The sequence below is a fragment of the Panulirus ornatus genome, chromosome 4 (assembly GCF_036320965.1).
Source record: "Panulirus ornatus isolate Po-2019 chromosome 4, ASM3632096v1, whole genome shotgun sequence".
Taxonomy (NCBI): domain Eukaryota; kingdom Metazoa; phylum Arthropoda; class Malacostraca; order Decapoda; family Palinuridae; genus Panulirus; species Panulirus ornatus.
Genome location: NC_092227.1, coordinates 58,600,281 through 58,621,407, shown reverse-complemented (window position 1 = coordinate 58,621,407; position 21,127 = coordinate 58,600,281). Strand labels below are relative to the sequence as shown.

General features: G+C 44.1%; 1 protein-coding gene across 9 annotated transcripts in view; it reads right to left on the bottom strand.

Annotated features, from left to right (window-relative positions):
- Pde11 (Phosphodiesterase 11) overlaps positions 1-21,127 on the bottom strand; it is a 1,275,799-nt gene that overhangs the window by 386,620 nt on the left and 868,052 nt on the right. For 2 of the 9 annotated variants that reach the window (XM_071695061.1, XM_071695100.1), the window contains exon 1: positions 13,698-13,745. The exons of the other annotated variants lie outside the window; for them this stretch is intronic. The gene's annotated coding sequence lies outside the window, so the exon portion shown is untranslated. Of the gene's footprint in view, positions 1-13,697; positions 13,746-21,127 lie in introns of those variants that run through there. 9 annotated transcript variants of the gene reach the window in all.

Here is a 21,127-nt window from a genome sequence, read left to right as displayed (position 1 = left end):
TAATGTTCTCGACTTCCACACATTTTTCAAGGCTCCCAAAATTTTCGCCCCCTCCCCCACCCTATGATCCACTTCCGCTTCCATGGTTCCATCCGCTGACAGATCCACTCCCAGATATCTAAAACACTTCACTTCCTCCAGCCTCTCACCATTCAAACTCACCTCCCAATTGACTTGACCCTCAACCCTACTGTACCTAATAACCTTGCTCTTATTCACATTTACTCTTAACTTTCTTCTTCCACACACTTTACCAAACTCCGTCACCAGCTTCTGCAGTTTCTCACATGAATCCGCCACCAGCGCTGTATCATCAGCGAACAACAACTGACTCACTTCCCAAGCTCTCTCATCCCCAACAGACTTCATACTTGCCCCTCTTTCCAGGACTCTTGCATTTACCTCCCTAACAACCCCATCCATAAACAAATTAAACAACCATGGAGACATCACACACCCCTGCCGCAAACCTACATTCACTGAGAACCAATCACTTTCCTCTCTTCCTACACGTACACATGCCTTACATCCTCGATAAAAACTTTTCACTGCTTCTAACAACTTGCCTCCCACACCATATATTCTTAATACCTTCCACAGAGCATCTCTATCAACTCTATCATATGCCTTCTCCAGATCCATAAATGCTACATACAAATCCATTTGCTTTTCTAAGTATTTCTCACATACATTCTTCAAAGCAAACACCTGATCCACACATCCTCTACCACTTCTGAAACCACACTGCTCTTCCCCAATCTGATGCTCTGTACAAGCCTTCACCCTCTCAATCAATACCCTCCCATATAATTTACCAGGAATACTCAACAAACTTATACCTCTGTAATTTGAGCACTCACTCTTATCCCCTTTGCCTTTGTACAACGGCACTATGCAAGCATTCCGCCAATCCTCAGGCACCTCACCATGAGTCATACATACATTAAATAACCTTACCAACCAGTCAACAATACAGTCACCCCCTTTTTTAATAAATTCCACTGCAATACCATCCAAACCTGCTGCCTTGCCGGCTTTCATCTTCCGCAAAGCTTTTATATATATATATATATATATATATATATATATATATATATATATATATATATATATATATATATATATTCATACTATTCGCCATTTCCCGCATTAGCGAGGTAGCGTTAAGAACAGAAGACTGGGTCTTTCAGGGAACATCCTTACCTGGCCCCCTTCTCTGTTCCTTCTTTTGGAAAAAAAAAAAAAAAAAAAAAAAAAAAAAAAAAAAAAAGCGGGGAGGATTTCCAGCCTCGCGCTCCCTTCCCTTTTAGTCGCCTTCTACGACACGGAGGGAATACGTGGGAAGTATTTTTCTCCCCTATCCCCAGGAATATATATATATATATATATATATATATATATATATATATATATATATATAGAGAGAGAGAGAGAGAGAGAGAGAGAGAGAGAGAGAGAGAGAGAGAGAGAAAACTATCATGCGTACAAGCACACACTTTCAAAGTACCCAATAACAATGAAAAATAAACAATAAACTTGACCAGTATGTTCTCGCTCAACTGCACCCCTCACTCCCTAACAGTCCTGCAACACACAAGGCAGGAGAGGTACGCGGAAGGGGAAGGTGAAGGAGAAGGGGTGATAAACCCAGACCATCTCCTGACCACCGGTGGCTCGGGTTTATCGCCCTCCACCCTCCTCCTCCTCCTACTCTGGCCTTCCCGTTCCATTCGGTTCGGCACGGTCAGGACGCAAGGGCTGCTGCTAAGTGAGGGTGTATAGGTCAGGGAAATGGTGTTGGGGGGCGAGTACAAACGACGGGCTTAAGGGAATTGCGTGTCAGCCACAGGGGACCCTGTCCGATTGAACAGGGTCAGCGGAGCAAGATGGAGACCTGAACTACGTCTAGGTATTGACCACCTGAGTTTAGAAAATTCATCAGCGGATTTACGAGGGTTTCCACCACAACTCGTGGAGTAAATCTGTCACATCGAGAAAACGGGCTCCCGGTACTAGCTCTTTAAGCATCTTAAACACTGTGTTCAAAACAGATGATGGCGAGCCTTTTGAGAAGAAATAACCATATGAGGCGGGTGAGGGTAATACGCTGAGACATGCGAGATGAATCATGAATGCAACCTACAGGACGCCACGAGAGAGATGACTGGAACATATTCCAACATATATTCAAAGATTTCACAAATACTAAGATAAAACGATCTCATGTCACATTTTCTATTACCATGACACTCCGCAACAGGAGTCGCTGTTCACGATACACTAATGTAAAGCGTACGAAGTCGGAGTATAGGTTCATCGAGGAACTTCCCACTCCAAAGAAAAGCGTCATTTCCATGTTCCTGATTGAAACGCAGCCTTGAAGCAGCAGGAGCCCCGTAAAAGGAGTTCTGAGGCCTTATATATATATATATATATATATATATATATATATATATATATATATATATATATATATATATATATATATATATATATATATATGCATCAATCAGACACCTTCTCTTGACAATTACTTCCATCAGTCTCCATCACGTGCAACACAGCGGGCACACACGTCTTTTCTACAATACTCAATAATCTTTACTTAAGTAAATATCTAAACAGATGTTAAAATCAAGCTCCTGAGTACGACCCTGGAACACGATCCTTGGGCTGACTGCTTTGCATCTGGCCTGCTCCTTGAGAGTCAGGTGAAAGACCAAGTTATCATACCCAAGGAATAAGGGTCACATCGCTGGAGAGGCCCTCATACTTCTCACAGGTCGCATCCTCATACTCAAAGGTCGTACCATTATACTCAAGGGGTCGTACAGTCATACATAAGGGTCGTAACGTCATATTCAAGGTCGTAGGCTAAGGATTTGAGATCAAAAGTCCAGAATATCAATGAAGGAAACGGAAGCTGGTGTCTGGCTGATGACAATCCTATGGGTTGCCGTCTGGGAACACCTGCCAAGCCTTAATTTCAGTACCATCAGTAAACCTATGTACCATCAGTAAACCTCTGTACCATCAGTAAACCTCTGTACCATCAGTAAACATCTGTACCATCAGTAAACCTATGTACCATCAGTAAACCTCTGTACCATCAGTAAACCTCTGTACCATCAGTAAACATCTGTACCATCAGTAAACCTATGTACCATCAGTAAACCTATGTACCATCAGTAAACCTATGTACCATCAGTAAACCTCTGTACCATCAGTAAACCTCTGTACCATCAGTAAACCTTTGCACCATCAGTAAACCTCTGTGCCATCAGTAAACCTATGTACCATCATCAGTAAACCTATGCACTATCAGTAAACCTATGTACCATCAGTAAACCTATGCACCATCAGTAAACCTCTGTACCATCAGGAAAACCCCGCCTTTACTGATGAACAAGACGCAGCGTGATATACTTGTGTCAGCATCTGTCTATCAATATCATGTCTATACATCTAATCTCTCTGATTATCTAATCCATGCCGCACAAAGTCCACGGAAGTTGAAAACCAGATTTTATAGGTAACCCTCAGGTTCTGCTAGTTGTCCCCCTCACGCTAGGTCGGATGGAAAGGTGGGTGGGTGGAAGCTGTGGGTGGGGGCTGTGGGTGAGGGGTTGGAGTTGGGTGTCGGGACGGGGGTTGGGGGTGACCCACACCACGAATGCATGCCAAAGACACATCTACCCACTGAAGGAAAGCCTAGGTGTCCCCACCCGCCGGGCAGGCAGACAGCTCGTGGACGTAAAATACAAGAATTCAATTGTACTAGAAGACGGGTTTTCAGTTACGACAACTACAAGAGTGACAAAGGATGGCAAAGGGTAATTACGTCTCAGAGAATACCAGATATCAACTTACACTAATCATTCCCAGAACGATGTTCCCGAGCCAGATAAACGGCTAAATCTAATAAAAGAGGCACTAAACACTTTCCCCAAGATTGCTATATGTTCTGAATTTACGAACTATATAAGCTCCAACGCATCTCCGCATCTATGCTATCATCGCCCGGTCTTCCACCATATCCCCAGCAGCCTTTCCCAAGACCTTCATCTGTTTCTTAAGGTCTTAGACAAATTCTCCAACTCCCCTGTGACCCTCAGGTCCCCAAAAGTTCCTCAGATCTCACAAATTCCTGCCTGGTTTACGTGAGTTGAGAGAAGTTTCTGCAAGACTACAACACGGGTTTGTTTACATATCTGTCCGTTTGTTTGACTTCGCCCAGTTTGTGCTCAGCTTCTTTCATTTTCTATTGTGTTCCACGACCTGATATTTCTCCACATTTCGAATATCCATACGTCTCTATCATATATATATATTTTTTTTTTTTTTTTTATACTTTGTCGCTGTCTCCCGCGTTTGCGAGGTAGCGCAAGGAAACAGACGAAAGAAATGGCCCAACCCCCCCCCCCCCCCCCCCCATACACATGTACATACACACGTCCACACACGCAAATATACATACCTACACAGCTTTCCATGGTTTACCCCAGACGCTTCACATGCCTTGCTTCAATCCACTGACAGCACGTCAACCCCTGTATACCACATGACTCCAATTCACTCTATTTCTTGCTCTCCTTTCACCCTCCTGCATGTTCAGGCCCCGATCACACAAAATCTTTTTCACTCCATCTTTCCACCTCCAATTTGGTCTCCCTCTTCTCCTCGTTTATATATATATATATATATATATATATATATATATATATATATATATATATATATATATAAAGATTCTGGTGTTACCCAGGTCTCTCTTTCCAGAGGTTACTGGAGCCCAAGGGCGGGTATTTCCAGTCGTAGATTTAGTATTTCCCTAATCCTGGAAGCAACGCAGTCTTAAAGCCGTAGAAGCCCCTTCAGAGACAGTGGTCCTGGGGTTATGCAATAATGATAAGAACTTTATAACGTTTTTGTCAATGTAAACCTTAATAACGGTGGACGTACACACGATGAAAAACTGTAAACAGATATGAAAATATGATTAGCATATTTTATGTTAATGTCCTCGTTAATTTTCTAAAACCTTTTCACTGTGTTTTAGACTCTAAAATTGACTGGAAATGACGGTAGCTGAAATAAAAGGTTATCTGTGTGTTGTGGCTAACAATACAAAAGTCCATCCAGGCCGTGAGAGGAGAATTCCCTATACTTATTACAGGAAAGTCGCCACTCCATAGGAATATAACACGACCCGGGAGGCCTACAATCACCTACGATTAAATCTTTCAGACAGCACCTTGCTCAAGCGAGACGATGGTGCTTCACCTCACAATGTGGGGCGGTTCCCTACACGATGTCTCGCCACACAAGTGGATCAGTAGACGTGGATCATCAACTTGGCCACCTCGTTCACCTGTCTTGTCCACACTGGACTATTTCTCTTCTATGGGGCCTAAGATAAAACTGCAGTTTACTCGTGAAAACCACATTCTTTGTGGTTTAGTAAAGTCACCCAGCAAGCAACTGAAGGACGTTTTCGGCAGGTTGGAAAATGGAACTAAATTCTATATCACGAAATATACTGGCTATGTTGAGGTCTAGAAATATGACCAATAACTCAGTGACAACTTCTCGAATCATACTGTGATTGCAATCGTATCAGAATGTTATTACCTTAAAACCATACGAACTCTGTTTACTAGTCCCTGACCAGAATGACCATATGAAATTCTTAAAAGTTCAAAACTGCACAAGGACTTCACGAAAAGCCCTGGTTATATCAGATCAACGTAAATTAAAAGAAAACTGACCCAAACATGGAAGAGACATACACTGTCTGTAGAAATAGCAAAAAGACACGCATTAAGACTTTCTGAGCATAGTTATATTCATTCTCCTTATTTCTGATCTTGTCATAACGGTGCACGCATATCTCAAATGTTGTGATAAATGTTTACCTCAGTGCAGAAGCGACAGCCGATCAATAAAACAGATGGTCTCACTACATGTATGTACGATAGCCTAGTCATAACCTTCAAGCCAACCGTTATTACGCAGTAACTCTTGAAAGTAAAACAAATTTACTCTGGGTTTTGTATGTTCAAGCTGAGTTGCCTCCGTGCTTCCTGAACGACTATTAATGTAATTATAAAAAAAAAAACCGTTGTTTTCCGTACTTATCAGCAGTTTCCCGCGTTAATGAGGTAACGCATAGAACAGAGGAAGAAAAGGCCTCATTCACTCACATCCATTCACCAGTTCTCATTTCTAATGCACCGAAACTGCCACGTACTTAAGTATATACATATATCACACTGACATTACAATAAAGCTCTCGAAGCAGGACGGCACGACCCTCAAACACGACCGCTGGGTATGACTGCCTTGCATTTGGCCTGATCATACCTTTAGGGTCAGGTGATAGGCCAAGTTTATCATACCCCTGCCGGAGTCGCCGGCATTTGCCCCTCCACAACTTTCCAACTGATAGACACTTAGTTCAGACCCACAGACTAACCGTAAGACTTACATGCCGTCACATTTCACTTAAACGAAGTCGGATACTCCTCAAGTTCTCGTCTACAAGTTCGCAAAGAGCTCTTACAATTAACGTATCCCTCCTACTCAATACAAACATCCACTTTGGCGACCACATCTCCACCGGTGTAATTAAAGTAATTATATGCAGAGTACGGGGGAGACAAGCCTACACTCTTGGGGCCTCATCAATTGAACCATCCTCACCATTACGGAGCCTCTGTAAACATTCGTATTATCCCGGCTTTCACAGTCTCACTGTTTAGGTTACGTAATTCCCTGTTCGTACCGTACGGAGAGGTGGGTTGTACATTCGTGGTGCCACCCCAGTAGAACATCACTATCATACAGCTTCTTAAATCTATGTATGCTGCCTGCATTAACCATGTCCTCGGTCAATCTGTTCCACTCGTCCACCACTTTTGTACTGTAAAAGTGTGTGTGTGTGTGTGTGTGTGTGTGTGTGTGTGTGTGTGTCATCAGGGGAGAACCGGTGCCGTAATAACAGCATCTTGGCCCGGTACAAGTTTACTCCAATCCTACAAGTACGGGTGCATATCACAGCTCCCAGTATGGGTGTAAATCACACCTCCCAGTACAAGTACACACTACACCTCCCGGTACAGGTACATCGTCCACCTCCCTGTATATGTGGGTATTACACTGAAGCAGGTACACAGTACACCTCCCGGTACAGGTACACCGTCCACCTCTCTGTGTATGTGGGTATTACACTGAAGCAGGTACACAGTACACCTCCCGGTACAGGTACATCGTCCACCTCCCTGTATATGTGGGTATTACACTAAAGCAGGTACACAATACACCTCCCGGTACATGTACACAATACACCTCCCAGTACAGGTACGCACGACACCTGCCAGTACAGGTATGGGTCTGTTCCTGAGTCTGTGACATGCGTCTTGCTGGTCTTACCGACTGAAAGGACCAATTTTATTAACACATACTTGACCACGACGGTACATTACTTGGTCACGACGGGACAATACTTGACCACGAAGGTACAATACTTGGCCTCGACGGTACATTACTTGGCTACGACGGCACAATACTTGACCACGACGGTACAATACTTGACCGCGACGGTACAATACTGGACCGCGACGGTACAATACTTGGCCTCGACGGTACATTACTTGACCACGACGGCACAATACCTGACCACGACGGTACAATACTTGACCGCGATGGTACAATACTTGGCCTCGACGGTACATTACTTGGCCACGCCGGCACAATACTTGACCACGAGGGTACAATACTTGACCGCGACGGTACAATACTTGGCCTCGACGGCACAATACTTGGCCTCGACGGCACAATACTTGACCGCGACGGCACAATACTTGGCCTCGACGGCACAATACTTGGCCTCGACGGCACAATACTTGACCGCGACGGTACAATACTTGGCCTCGACGGCACAATACTTGGCCTCGACGGCACAATACTTGACCGCGACGGTACAGTACTTGGCCTCGACGGTACATTACTTGACCACGACGGCACAATACCTGACCACGACGGTACAATACTTGACCGCGATGGTACAATACTTGGCCTCGACGGTACATTACTTGACCACGACGGCACAATACCTGACCACGACGGTACCGTCCTTGAAGCACGATGGAACGATCCTTAAGCATGACAGTGTGAACTTTTGAGCACAAAATTGCTAATCTTGAGCAAAACGGTAGGATCCTTTGAGCACGACCTTGACAACGAGGTTAAAGTTCTACCTTATGGAGGCGACGATTGGCTAGAACGAATATCGACGAAGATCATGTTACTTGATTTGTCGCAGTTCATGGAACGATAACATACCTGAGGAATGGACTTTGATGAAAAGTGAACGCACATACAGCGAATGAACAACTCGAGAGTACGCAGGGTAATGAAGAGGGGAGACAAAGAAAATGACATCTAAGAAATAACAGACCCGATGAAAACCTCACAACATTTCATCTAGGACCCGACATTTGCCTCATTTTTACTGTTATTTCAACCTGGTATCACTGTTAACATCTGCCTCCGTTCACTGGCTGCAGCTGTGCCCTGTGAAGTGTGCGCTGAAAGGAACTCAGTTTTCACAGTTCTCAGGTGACAATACGTATGGATATCCTCTTGAATAATTTCTTGTAGGTATGAAAATGATTTATAAAACAATCATAGAGAACTAAATTCACGAGCTTCATAAAAGAAAGCATCCAAAAATATTCTTGACAGCTCATGATGCTAAACAAACAAACACCAATAAACAACTGTCACTGGTGCGTTCCAGCCACAACACTGAAACCTGACGTAACTCTCGAACCCTAGAGAGAGTTAGGGAGGGGGTCTGAACAGATTCTGCTCGTTTGCATTTGTATGATTCTAGCTCTATGCTCTTCGTTATTAAACTCCACTTCCCCCAACACAGTTATAACAACCCGGACGAGATATTCGTACACTTGGAAGCCACTGGGCCACAACCTTTTACTGAGTCTCGACACACAACAACTTTCGACGCCTAATTTACGACAGACGCCTACATCAATTTCGTTTCCCAGGGCCGCCCCTGAGCACACGAAGTGCAGCTGAGCACCACCGCTGTGTGTGTGTGTGTGTGTGTGTTTGGGGGGGGGCGGGGCGCCTCACGTATCCCTGGTTTGTGTCACTACCACAATTTCAATTCGGTCCTGCCACCACCATCACGGGCGGGTTTAACGCTCCAGAGCGCTGCTCAGAAAACACAAGAATGGAGTTATTTTGAGACGGATTTTCCGACATAATGACCAAGATAATTGCATCTTCTCCCACGACAAAAATAACGACCTGTTTTCCTAACAAAGGTGATTATATTTTCATAAGACTGAAGATAAAGACAGGCGTACGGGAGGAAAAATTACATATTAACTTGAGGAGGAAGTTGATGTATGTATTTACATAGTAATGAGTCGAGACTCCACCAGCACGTTAGCTGGAGGAGGAAGGTGCACCGTAGTGTACCACAGAGTAGCACTAGTGGTGTACCGTACTCCAGAACAGGTAGTGTACCATAGTACAGCAAATATAATGTACCGTGGTACAGCACAGGTAGTGTACCGTATTGCAGCGCAGGTAGTGTACCGTAATTAAGAACAGCTAGTGTACAGTAGCTTAGAATAGCTAGTGTAACGTAGTACAGCACAGCTATTGTACCATGGTACATGACAGATGGTGTACCATAGTGCTGCACATTTAGTATACCGTTGTGCAGCACAGGTACGCCCCACCCGGCTTGCAGGCTGGGTGGCTGGCGACATCCTCCTGCCACATTCACAGCACAAACATCGAACAAAGTCTCCACCACCTCACCCCGCTCCACCTCACCACCGCTCCACCACACCACCTCACCACCACTTCACACCACATCACCACTCCGCTACACCACCGTGGCTCCACAACACCATCACTCTTGTCACCATTTCACAACACCAACGCTCCACCACACCACCTCTCCACCACAGCTTCAAATACCACTCCACCACACCACAAACACATTAAAACATCGATTTACTACCAAACCACACCACAACAGCGTCCATGTATCATATCACACCACCGTCTTAACCACAGCACAGGAGCCTCTGTGGTGTAGTGGTTAGCGTTACTGACCATGAGTTAGCACGGTTCGCCCAGGGTTGGGCAGGCCTGGCTTCGAATCGTGAGTGCGGCAGCTGAACAAAGCAGCCAACCCAGATGTGCATCCTCCCCTCGGAGCTGGTCGACAAATGGGTATCTAATTTGAGGTGTTGCATGTGCGTATACATACACAGGAGCAAAGAAATGGTACATATAATCATACAAGGCGAGATGAGGCAACACAAGAGTAAACCTCTCTCCCCGTAACACAGAAACAGTAAATACACTAACATGTTACCATTATAACAATACTAATAACACACCACACCACCACCACATCGCCACAATACCACGTCTAACGGTTCGCCGCGAGTTAAAAGTTAAATATTAGCCTAAATAAATGCAAAAATTTGTATGCCATGATATCTGTCTTTTCGTATATAAATGGTTTCTATCATTCAGTATTCCTAAGTTACAGCGGTTGGGAAATAAAATCAGGTTCAACAACTCCACCCTCCTCAAAATCAGAACCACATGCCAGCTACACAGGAGGGAGGTACCTATGGTATGCGTGACAAGAACCTACCACGTCATGTTTTCCAGTCATCATGCTAGCAAGAACTTGTCCGAAAACAGACAAACAGACAGACAGATCTGTGGGGATGACAACATACAGGCCAGGTCGTCGTGGGACATACACAAACATAACAGCAGTGATCGGTTTCTGCAGCAATATATACGTTTTGAAATCGTTAATACTGAATCTGTCTGGGTGTGGTTTCGAGAGGGATACTGTGCAGATTTGATGCCAAATCCAGCTAAGATTATATGCGGGCAGCAGGCGTCCGCTCCTTCCTGTTTACGCCAACACAGGACGTTAGCGAACAGTAGGCGCCCAGTCCTTATTGTAAGGTCCAAAAGAGTATATTAGTGAACAGCAAGAGTCCGGTCATTGCTGCTAAGTCCAGTTAAGGATGTTAGCGAACAGTAGGTGTCCGGTCATTACCGTCAAGTCCAACATAAGGTGTTAGCGAACAGGAAGCGCCTGGTCATCATAGTTAAGCCCGGCAAAGTTAGCGAACACTAGGCGCTTAGCCCTTACTGTCAAGTCCAGCACAGAATGTTAGCGAACAGCAGACGCTCGGGCCTCACAACCCGGACCGTTATTATATCTCAGCGTAACATAATAAGTACAGTCGTGGTTGTCAACAATAAGAGCTCTTGGAAATCCCTTACTCAATCCCCTGGAGCACTATGGTAGGACGCTTGGGCATAAAAGCCGGAAACCTGAGGGTCATTTCTAGGGGTCGCACAGCCGTGCTCGGGCGGTCGTACCGCCGCGTCCTAAGAACTTAACACTAACCTTACCGTAGTACGTCATTTCCTACGTTACTACAGTACAGACTCGGGAACCGAATGTTGAGGGTCGAGCGTTTGACTTATAGGTGTCTGTTATTGGTCATCCCACCAACATCTGGGATTAGCCTCAACCATAATTCTTGCACAAACAAGTATGAGGTGGATCAAATGAGGGTAAGAAAAGGTCCTTACTTCTGATACCTGTGTCGAAAAACTGCTGTTCATTTGGGTTGCTATGTTTCTTACACCGATGCGAGGAGCGACTTACAACACACATGACGTTTCAAAATAGACATGCTTTTAAACCAAAATAGACATGCTTTTAAACCTGAGTCTTGTCTTTCGCGTCTGCTGTTGGAATGCTTTGAAACCTGAGTCTTGTCTTTCGTGTCTGCTGTTGGAATGCTTTTAAACCTGAGTCTTGTCTTTCGCGTCTGCTGTTGGAATGCTTTGAAACCTGAGTCTTGTCTTTCGTGTCTGCTGTTGGAATGCTTTTAAACCTGAGTCTTGTCTTTCGTGTCTGCTGTTGGAACGCCTCCTTCCCCCTGCACCAGCTGGTCACAACCATTTGAACGACGACCCTCCACCAACTGGTCACAACCGTCTGATCGACACCCCTCCACTTGTTAGTCACAATCATTCACTTCAGCAAGGAACATTAGAAAAGAGTTGCAAAACATTTAAACATGCATGAATAACACAGGTAAATATTACTAGTTATCGTATGATGTACGAATCAGATGAAGAGGAAAACAGAACAGTAAGTTATGGAATCTGACATTAATAATCGTATTTAGGAAAAGGGGGAAAACTAACTAATTACAGAGAACGGAGAAGTGAGGCACTGATACTGCATTACTGCTATGTAAGGGGATAATCTGGGACACTGCTCGTCCTCCCTAAAATCATTTCCAGCGACTGAGAGCAGCAATATCACCACCACAGTCCTCCAACACCGCACACATCCAAGGCCCAGCTAAGTGCACGGAAGAGGATAAAAAGATATTTTCAAAACTTGGGCGTTAGACGGACGCTCCCTACCCTAATCTTCAAACTTTGGACAGAGTTAGGACAGGATGGAGGCCCTTGAAGACGTTCCGAACCTGGTCAAACTACCACACACTCACCATGGACAGAGATGAATGATTCTGTCCACTGTTTGACTGTAAATCTCAAGGTCATATGAAGCAGGAGGAAGCATATTAAAATTTGGTGTCTAAAGCCGTATGCTTCAAAGGTCACTGAAGATATAATCCAGCACCAAGACAGACCAGAGAAGCCTTGCCTTCCCAGATACCATCCACTGGTTACGTATGCACAACACACCAATCTAAGTTACAGATACGTTTTTCATTTGCATTATCAATCACGTAAGCAGTGACAGTGCGACCCATGGCCACGGTGGTACGACCCTTGAGCACGCCAATACGACCCTTAGCTGTAATGGACTGATCTTTGGCCTGGCTCTTCGAGGAGAGGCCATAAACCAAGCCATTATACCCAAAAGGTCGTATCGTCGCAGTCAAGGGTCAGGTTGTCGTGTTCAAGGGTCGTACTTTCGCGCTCAAAAGAGTTTAAGATATTTCACCTTTTCCCCAGGAGGCGGAGCAGCTGCTCAGGTGACCTGCCACACCTCACCTCACCTGGTCCTCTGTTTGTGGCACAGTAAATATACCAAGGAGAGATCCTATTGTGACCTACAATAATTATACAACTAAAGAACACATGTAATCAGATTTCCTAAACAATTAATTTGTATAATCTGCACAGCTATTATTAACGTCACATTACAATGGAACACGAACCTAATAATGGTAACACTGGGTACACTGATACAAGATTTTTTATCATTAAAGGAAAGTTTAGTTATTGAATGGTAGCGACCAACTTTAACAGCTGCTGTGGTTTCTGAGTGCTGTTGGCGAGGATTTAGTCACACAGCTCCTAACTTCCTAGTTACTGGGCCACAGCAGATGCAAGAGGAAACTCCCCCTCTCCCCACTTCACATGGCCTAACACCAAGAACATTACTCTCCAAAACATCAGCTAAAATTGAAAATTATTCGCCAATGGGGCGACAGTACTTCCATGTCTGGTGAGCAACGGCAGAAGAGGAGCCGTAGCTGTGGTGCGGCCGCCACGGGTGCAGGTAACATGAGGCAGCAGCAGCAGCAGCACCACTCACACAACAAACACACACACACACACAGACACACCACCGGAGACGGTCTCGTACGACCACCCTCGGGAAGGTGGTTCCACTGACTATCTGCTGCACGTGGATATTGACAAAACCCACCCCTCGCAGGCCACCATGGCTGCCAGCGGCAGGATAACTCACCCCCCCAACACACATACACACACACTACAATTATACATTTTCTTCCATATATCAAACTTTTAACGTAAAACTCCAACTCCAGATGTGAAGTACTTGTGAAACCCAATCATCAGCTGGTAATTGGCTTCGTCAACATTTGCTGCCTGTAAAAATCTCGTAAACTTCCCCGGTCTACTGTAGACCGTGATATTTCGTCTGCTGGAAGACTAAGGGGAAAAACCGAAGCACTACTTTAACGTGTGCGGGGCGTAATCACGCAACCTCTTGCAGCCTACCATCGCCCCCCGACCCGAAGTTCATCATATGGTGGGAGTCACCCATACATCAGCTGACATCAGTTCAGCTGACATACTATTTGGACAAACTGTAAAACTCAACAGGCTTAGAAGGACATGACTCTACCACGTGATGATCCTTCGACTATAACAGCGAGATAATGTGAGGTCTTAACGTCAACATATGGTCTGCACCTGGCGTGTGCCTCCCAGTCAAAGAGGAGAAGCCACCGTGTTATTGACCTCCCATGGGAAAGGCGCCACTCCGGTTCAGGCATCAGCGTTCCAGTTATGGGATATCATCCAGTCAGGACCTTTAAGTTTTGCCTCGCCTAATGTAATCTAATTCTACGTCTGTAGGCCTTGAAGTCCCAAACAGAATGATAAACAATTGGCCAAGAAAACAACGATAGGTAGAGACACGCTCACAGTTATCCTCGCCTCCCACCCCTTCCAGACCACAACCTCTCAATGGGATTGACACAACTGTTTAATTCAGGCTGGAGGGGCACAACCTGCTCACGCAGCTCCCACTAAAGCGTTCATATGATGGTCTGGAACGATGGCATTCTGTTTAAATGTATTTGCGAGACCACAGTTTAGATGGCAAAATATCATCCCTCACTAATATATGTCTAGTTATGTATATATGACTAAGGTATATGTGGCTGTGCATGGTCCCCAGGCTGACCCCTGCATGCAAGCGGGTCAGCAGGAGCCACGTGTGTGGTCGTGCATGGTCCCCAGGCTGACCCTGCATGCAAACGATTCAACAGGAGCTCGGCTGGTATTCCGCCACCTTTAACCCCCATTATGCCTCTTACTTTACTATAACTGTAGCAACATTAACGTAGTTATATTTCTCGGTTAAACAGCAACTTACTGTAATAATCCGTCTATCAGCAATATCTTATAAGACAGGCGCAGGAAGAATAAAACTGATTAGGGATAAGAGTACTACTACTACTACTTTAATAATAATAATAATATTATCATTAATAATAATAATAATAATAATAATAATAATAATATTGACAATAATGATAATAATAATCTATTACCATTATGCTATCAGCAAGAAAAACGAATATAAAGCAGTAACACTGCACTATAAGAATTATGAAAAATAAAAAGAAACTACACCTCAAGTCAAGGAGGTGGCTGTGTGGTGTGGTTCCAGCCGCTGTCGTGGTGGGCCGGGGACCCCCAGCGTCCCACCTACCGCCCGCCTGATGGCTAAGCAATCAATATAAACGATACTCAGGGCCGCCGCTCGTGTCCCATTCCTAAGACTAACAAGAGGCACGTGATTATGGGTAATAAAGACACGAATCAGTTTCTTGTGGGTTTGGAAATATTTGGTAAAGTTGCGCAGTCGCTCAATGGGAAGCGGACTCCCTTAATCAGCCATTTACCCTATACAGTTTCCATTCTTCTGTCCTGATATATTACGACAGGTTACGGCGAACTGTGTGAAGTGTTGGGTCTGCAGTAGTGCTCAAACTTAAAACAGTGCTAAGAGTGGAAAATGTTCTTCGACATATTGACAAAGAAGTTTCAGATATACTATCACCGATATATGGAATAAAAGTAAATAAAACGGCCAAACCTGATAAGTTTTATCCAAAGAAAATGAAACTCAATATTAATAATAATAATAATAATAATAATAATAATAATAATAATAATAATAATAAAAACAATAATAATGATAATGTTAAGCCACTAACAATCCTTTTCAATAAATCACTTGCTATGGGGAACGTTGTAGACGACAGGAAATTTGCCAGTGTAAGACTAGTAAAAAAAAAAAAAAAATATTCCTTCTCAGAAATCACCGTCCAATTACCTTAACGTCTGTAGTTGGTAAACTTATGGAAACCAATATCATACAAAATATGTCATCACCCAGTAAACGATTATCAGCATGGTCTTTTTTTTTTATCCACGAAATAATTCGTCAAACAAATCTGCATGATTTCTCTATTGATATAATCAACACTTGTCGAAAGCAGTTAATGTCATCTATCTAGACAAACTCGTGGACTAGGCTTACAGGTGGCACATGAAATCTGGTACCGATACGTGCAAACTTTTACATATCGACAGTACAAACGAGAAGGCAAACTACAGTATGAATTCTGTTCAACAACAGAAAGGAAAAGAGGAAAAGCCCTTGATGTAATAGTCCCTGGTGACGTACACTTCAGTAAGCGGACCAAAGAAGTCAAATGAGCAAATACAATCCTCGGATTCATAGGCAGGGCTCTGGAATTAAGCCTAAGAAAATTAGCCTCATCCTTTTACAATTCATTGGTGTGTCACCACGTTCAATGTTGTGTTGAATTTAGGTCATCTTTCTGGGGAAAGACATAAAAGGGAGAAAGTGAAACGGTGAGCAGCCAAGACGATTACCAGACCGAGAAATAAATCCAATGAGAGACTGATAAACAACTTGAACTTATGTAGCATACGATAGAGATTAAGATACGATTCAATATCAGGAAACAAAACTATCATAGGCTTTGATAATCTCGATCTAACAAGCTATTTAGGCCTGATGTGTCTGATTTTACACGCAGTACTGAATACAAACTCGTGGAAAAATATTTTACGTCGAATGAAAAGACGTGCTTTTTCCTCAACAAGATTGTTAGAATATTGAAAGGCTTTCTAATCAGAGCAGCTGAAGCAGCACCGTGGACACGTTTCAGTATTGACATGATGAATACTTCGCTGCAAGTCCCAAGTTACACGAGAGGTGGCAGATATTTTTCTTTAAAATTTCCGTATGCCTTTCTGCACTTAAACACTAATCTGTCAGTCCCTCATCTCTTCCACGAACACAATCAGCCTCGAAAGGACCCCAGTGGTCTGTTGCTGTGTGAATTCCTTTCTTTAATATTCTTTATATATCGTACCACGAGGTTTATCACACAGCGTCACAAACCAGCCGGATATCCATCATGGAAACCAGGTCTTCTAATAATTATGGTATATAATAAAATCATATATATATATATATATATATATATATATATATATATATATATATATATATATATATATATATATATGCTAGCCAATATATCAGAGACATTATCTAATGTACATGGTATAAAACCTATATGAAATAGTCACACTCCAGAGTCTCGCTGTCTTGGATTATTCCACCCGAGAGCCCAGATGAAATATGTGTTCTACAGACCTTGTGACACATCAAGGGTACTCTTACTCAACCCACACACGCTGCCAAGGAAGTGTGGAAGCCACCAGGCATCTCACTCCACAGAGATGCGTTGACACCTTAGAATACGTAACTGCAACCGGTAAAAAATGAAATAACACCACACGACTAAAGTACCATCGGGGCGGTGTCGACTGGCAGCAAAGTCCGACGTCCTGAACAATGGAGGTCTAACGGTATCACCAACCATCAAAACAAAAGGTGTAGTACCACTATAACCACCACCTGAAGGAGGAATTCTCTCAATTGCAGCGGTAACCATCCTAGCAAAGATATTGCCGTCTGTTTACGGGAAGGTAAATCCATTTACTTAAAGGCCACTAGAGACTGGGAACAAATGCGATCAGCCAGACCATGATCACCCTGGGGATCTTGTGCTAGCAGCCAGAGGTACAGCAGAAGACTACTAATAGTTCCTTCGATTTAGCGTCTCTCTGGCTCCTGGACGACCACCGTCCTCAACGGCAGGGATATGAACGCTGAAGAAAACGGTGAACTCTACAAGGGTAACAGTTAAAAAGATCATACAACTTCGTACGAGAAATGATTAACAGTGGAGTAAAGAAATATAGAGGAGTTTATGAAAGAAATGGTTATGACCACAGTGAGGCTCATTTAGAAAAGGGTCAGGAAGGATGTGAACTTTGAAATAAAAAAAAATATACTGACAAGATAAAACAAAAACACATCGAACGCTACGGAAAAAAATAGGGCTTACAGCAAAGAATAACGAAAGCAGCCACTATACACACAAGTTCCTAAAATCTTGAGACGAGATGAAATTATTGAAGGCTTAAAATACAGAAACACACTGGGCAGACTATAACAAGATGTATACTAACGACAAAGAAGATAAAATCAACATAGAATTACACACGACAAGGACACAACTCGAACTTCGACAGCAGAAAAAGGACAGCGAGTGGCAGAGGCGACGATACATGTGAGTATGAGTGACTGAGAGGAGAGAGTAAGAATGACCAAATAGCGTCAGAGAGAGAGAGAGAGAGAGAGAGAGAGAGAGAGAGAGAGAGAGAGAGAGAGATCATTTCAAATTCTCCGTTTCTCTGCCCTACCTCTTCTTCCTCTCCTCTAATTAACCTATTATAAAGAAGTGGGAGGGAGACAGGAGTGACAGAGGTAGTAATGGGAAGTGAGTCAGTTGTTGTTCGCTGATGATACAGCGCTGGTGGCTGATTCATGTGAGAAACTGCAGAAGCTGGTGACTGAGTTTGGTAAAGTGTGTGGAAGAAGAAAGTTGAGAGTAAATGTGAATAAGAGCAAGGTTATTAGGTACAGTAGGGGTGAGGGTCAAGTCAATTGGGAGGTGAGTTTGAATGGAGAAAAACTGGAGGAAGTGAAGTGTTTTAGATATCTGGGAGTGGATCTGTCAGCGGATGGAACCATGGAAGCGGAAGTGGATCATAGGGTGGGGGAGGGGGCGAAAATTTTGGGAGCCTTGAAAAATGTGTGGAAGTCGAGAACATTATCTCGGAAAGCAAAAATGGGTATGTTTGAGGGAATAGTGGTTCCAACAATGTTGTATGGTTGCGAGGCGTGGGCTATGGATAGAGATGTGCGCAGGAGGATGGATGTGCTGGAAATGAGATGTTTGAGGACAATGTGTGGTGTGAGGTGGTTTGATCGAGTAAGTAACGTAAGGGTAAGAGAGATGTGTGGAAATAAAAAGAGCGTGGTTGAGAGAGCAGAAGAGGGTGTTTTGAAATGGTTTGGGCACATGGAGAGAATGAGTGAGGAGAGATTGACCAAGAGGATATATGTGTCGGAGGTGGAGGGAACGAGGAGAAGAGGGAGACCAAATTGGAGGTGGAAAGATGGAGTGAAAAAGATTTTGTGTGATCGGGGCCTGAACATGCAGGAGGGTGAAAGGAGGGCAAGAAATAGAGTGAATTGGAGTCATGTGGTATACAGGGGTTGACGTGCTGTCAGTGGATTGAAGCAAGGCATGTGAAGCATCTGGGGTAAACCATGGAAAGCTGTGTAGGTATGTATATTTGCGTGTGTGGACGTGTGTATGTACATGTGTATGGGGGGGGGGGCCATTTCTTTCGTCTGTTTCCTTGCGCTACCTCGCAAACGCGGGAGACAGCGACAAAGTATAAAAAAAAAAAAAAAAAATCACCGCCGGTAAAAGGGTCAAAAAATCAGGGATGTCCAATAGCAGAAATCATTGAGTGGGAATGGCAGAGAACGTCACGAGTATGGGTGGCACAGACCGCGGGAGGTACACATAAGAGACCACGGGGAGTAACAGAGACCACAGGGGGTAAGAGTGGCTGAGACCACGGGGAGTAGGAGCAATAGAGACCACGGGGAATACGTGAAAGAGACCACGGAGAATAAGAGTAAATAAGACCACGGGGAGAAAGAGGCAAGACACCACGCAGAGTACAAGTGATGGAGAACAATGGGAATATGAGTGACAGAGACCACGGGGAGCAAGAGGAATGGAGAGCTAAAGACACGGGGTAAGAGTGATAGAAAACACGGGGAGCAAAAGTAATAGAGAACATGGTGGGGGGGGGAGGGGGGTAAGTAGTTGTAAAAACCAAGAGATATACGCGAGACAAAAGCCACCTAGTGTAAGGGTGGCGGGGACCACCAAGAGTGTGTGTGTGTGTGTGTGTGTGTGTGTGTGTGTGTGTGTGTGTGTGTGTGTGTGTGGTGGGTGGGGGGAGGTGAGGGCACAACGGACCACCTGCCGAGCACAACCGTTTCTCACAACCCCCAGGTAAACAGACGGTGCACCCGAGGCAATCTTCTCAAAAGCCACGCTAACGCGAACCCTGCCTTGCGCTGGTCCAGAATTTATTACGTACCAGTTCTAAAACACTTTATTCCATTCTCACGTTTACGTACGTGTGTGTGTGTGTGTGTGCGTGTGTGTGTGTGTGTGTGTGTGTGTGTGTGTGTGTTTATTCGTACGAGTGTATTTATGTGCACCACTAGAGTGGAAGTTTATGCATGTTAACATCACAACGCTATACTCAAAACAAAATATATGAAAATGCGAATCAATATTGTCAGTAAACTGCAATGGGTTAAACCTGTTTCAGTCTCACTCTATTTTAACATATTTCCCATCCCTTTGTCGACCCTAATCACATTATTCAACGTCAGGATAGTTACGGACTGGAATACATGAAATTTTTTTATGAACGTTATCCTGCACAAGGCCGATTATGTAAGTGCGTAAGTGTACACAGCTGAGAGTGACCATCAGATCGACAGGCGCCTAGTGTGAAGAACTAAGCAAAACAAGTCATACGGGACCATAAACTACGGCGAGTTCAAATCAGAAACGGATTGGAGAGAATCTTATAATCTGGCTGGGCGGCGACTCCCAGACGCCCAGAGACGATGGTGGGAGGACGCGCCTCCCATACGCCAGACGTTGCTTTCCTCTTACGTCTGGCAAGCGAGCCGACTCAGTCCACACAAATCTTCATCTATCCCAGAACATCTACTAATGCGCGCGAGCTTATAATATACTGATATATATATATATATATATATATATATATATATATATATATATATATATATATATATATATATATATTCGCCATTTCCCGCGTCAGCGAGGTGGCGATAAGAACAGCGGACTGAGCCTTTGAGGTTATGCCGCCATTGAAAACACTGCTGCGGCGGTATCACTGGGTTGTGTGTACAGTCTCGACAGGGAGCTTCTCACTACAAAGGAGTCCACATTTCCCTGCTACTGGAGGGAAGGCAACCTTGGGCTGCAAATGAGCCTTTGGA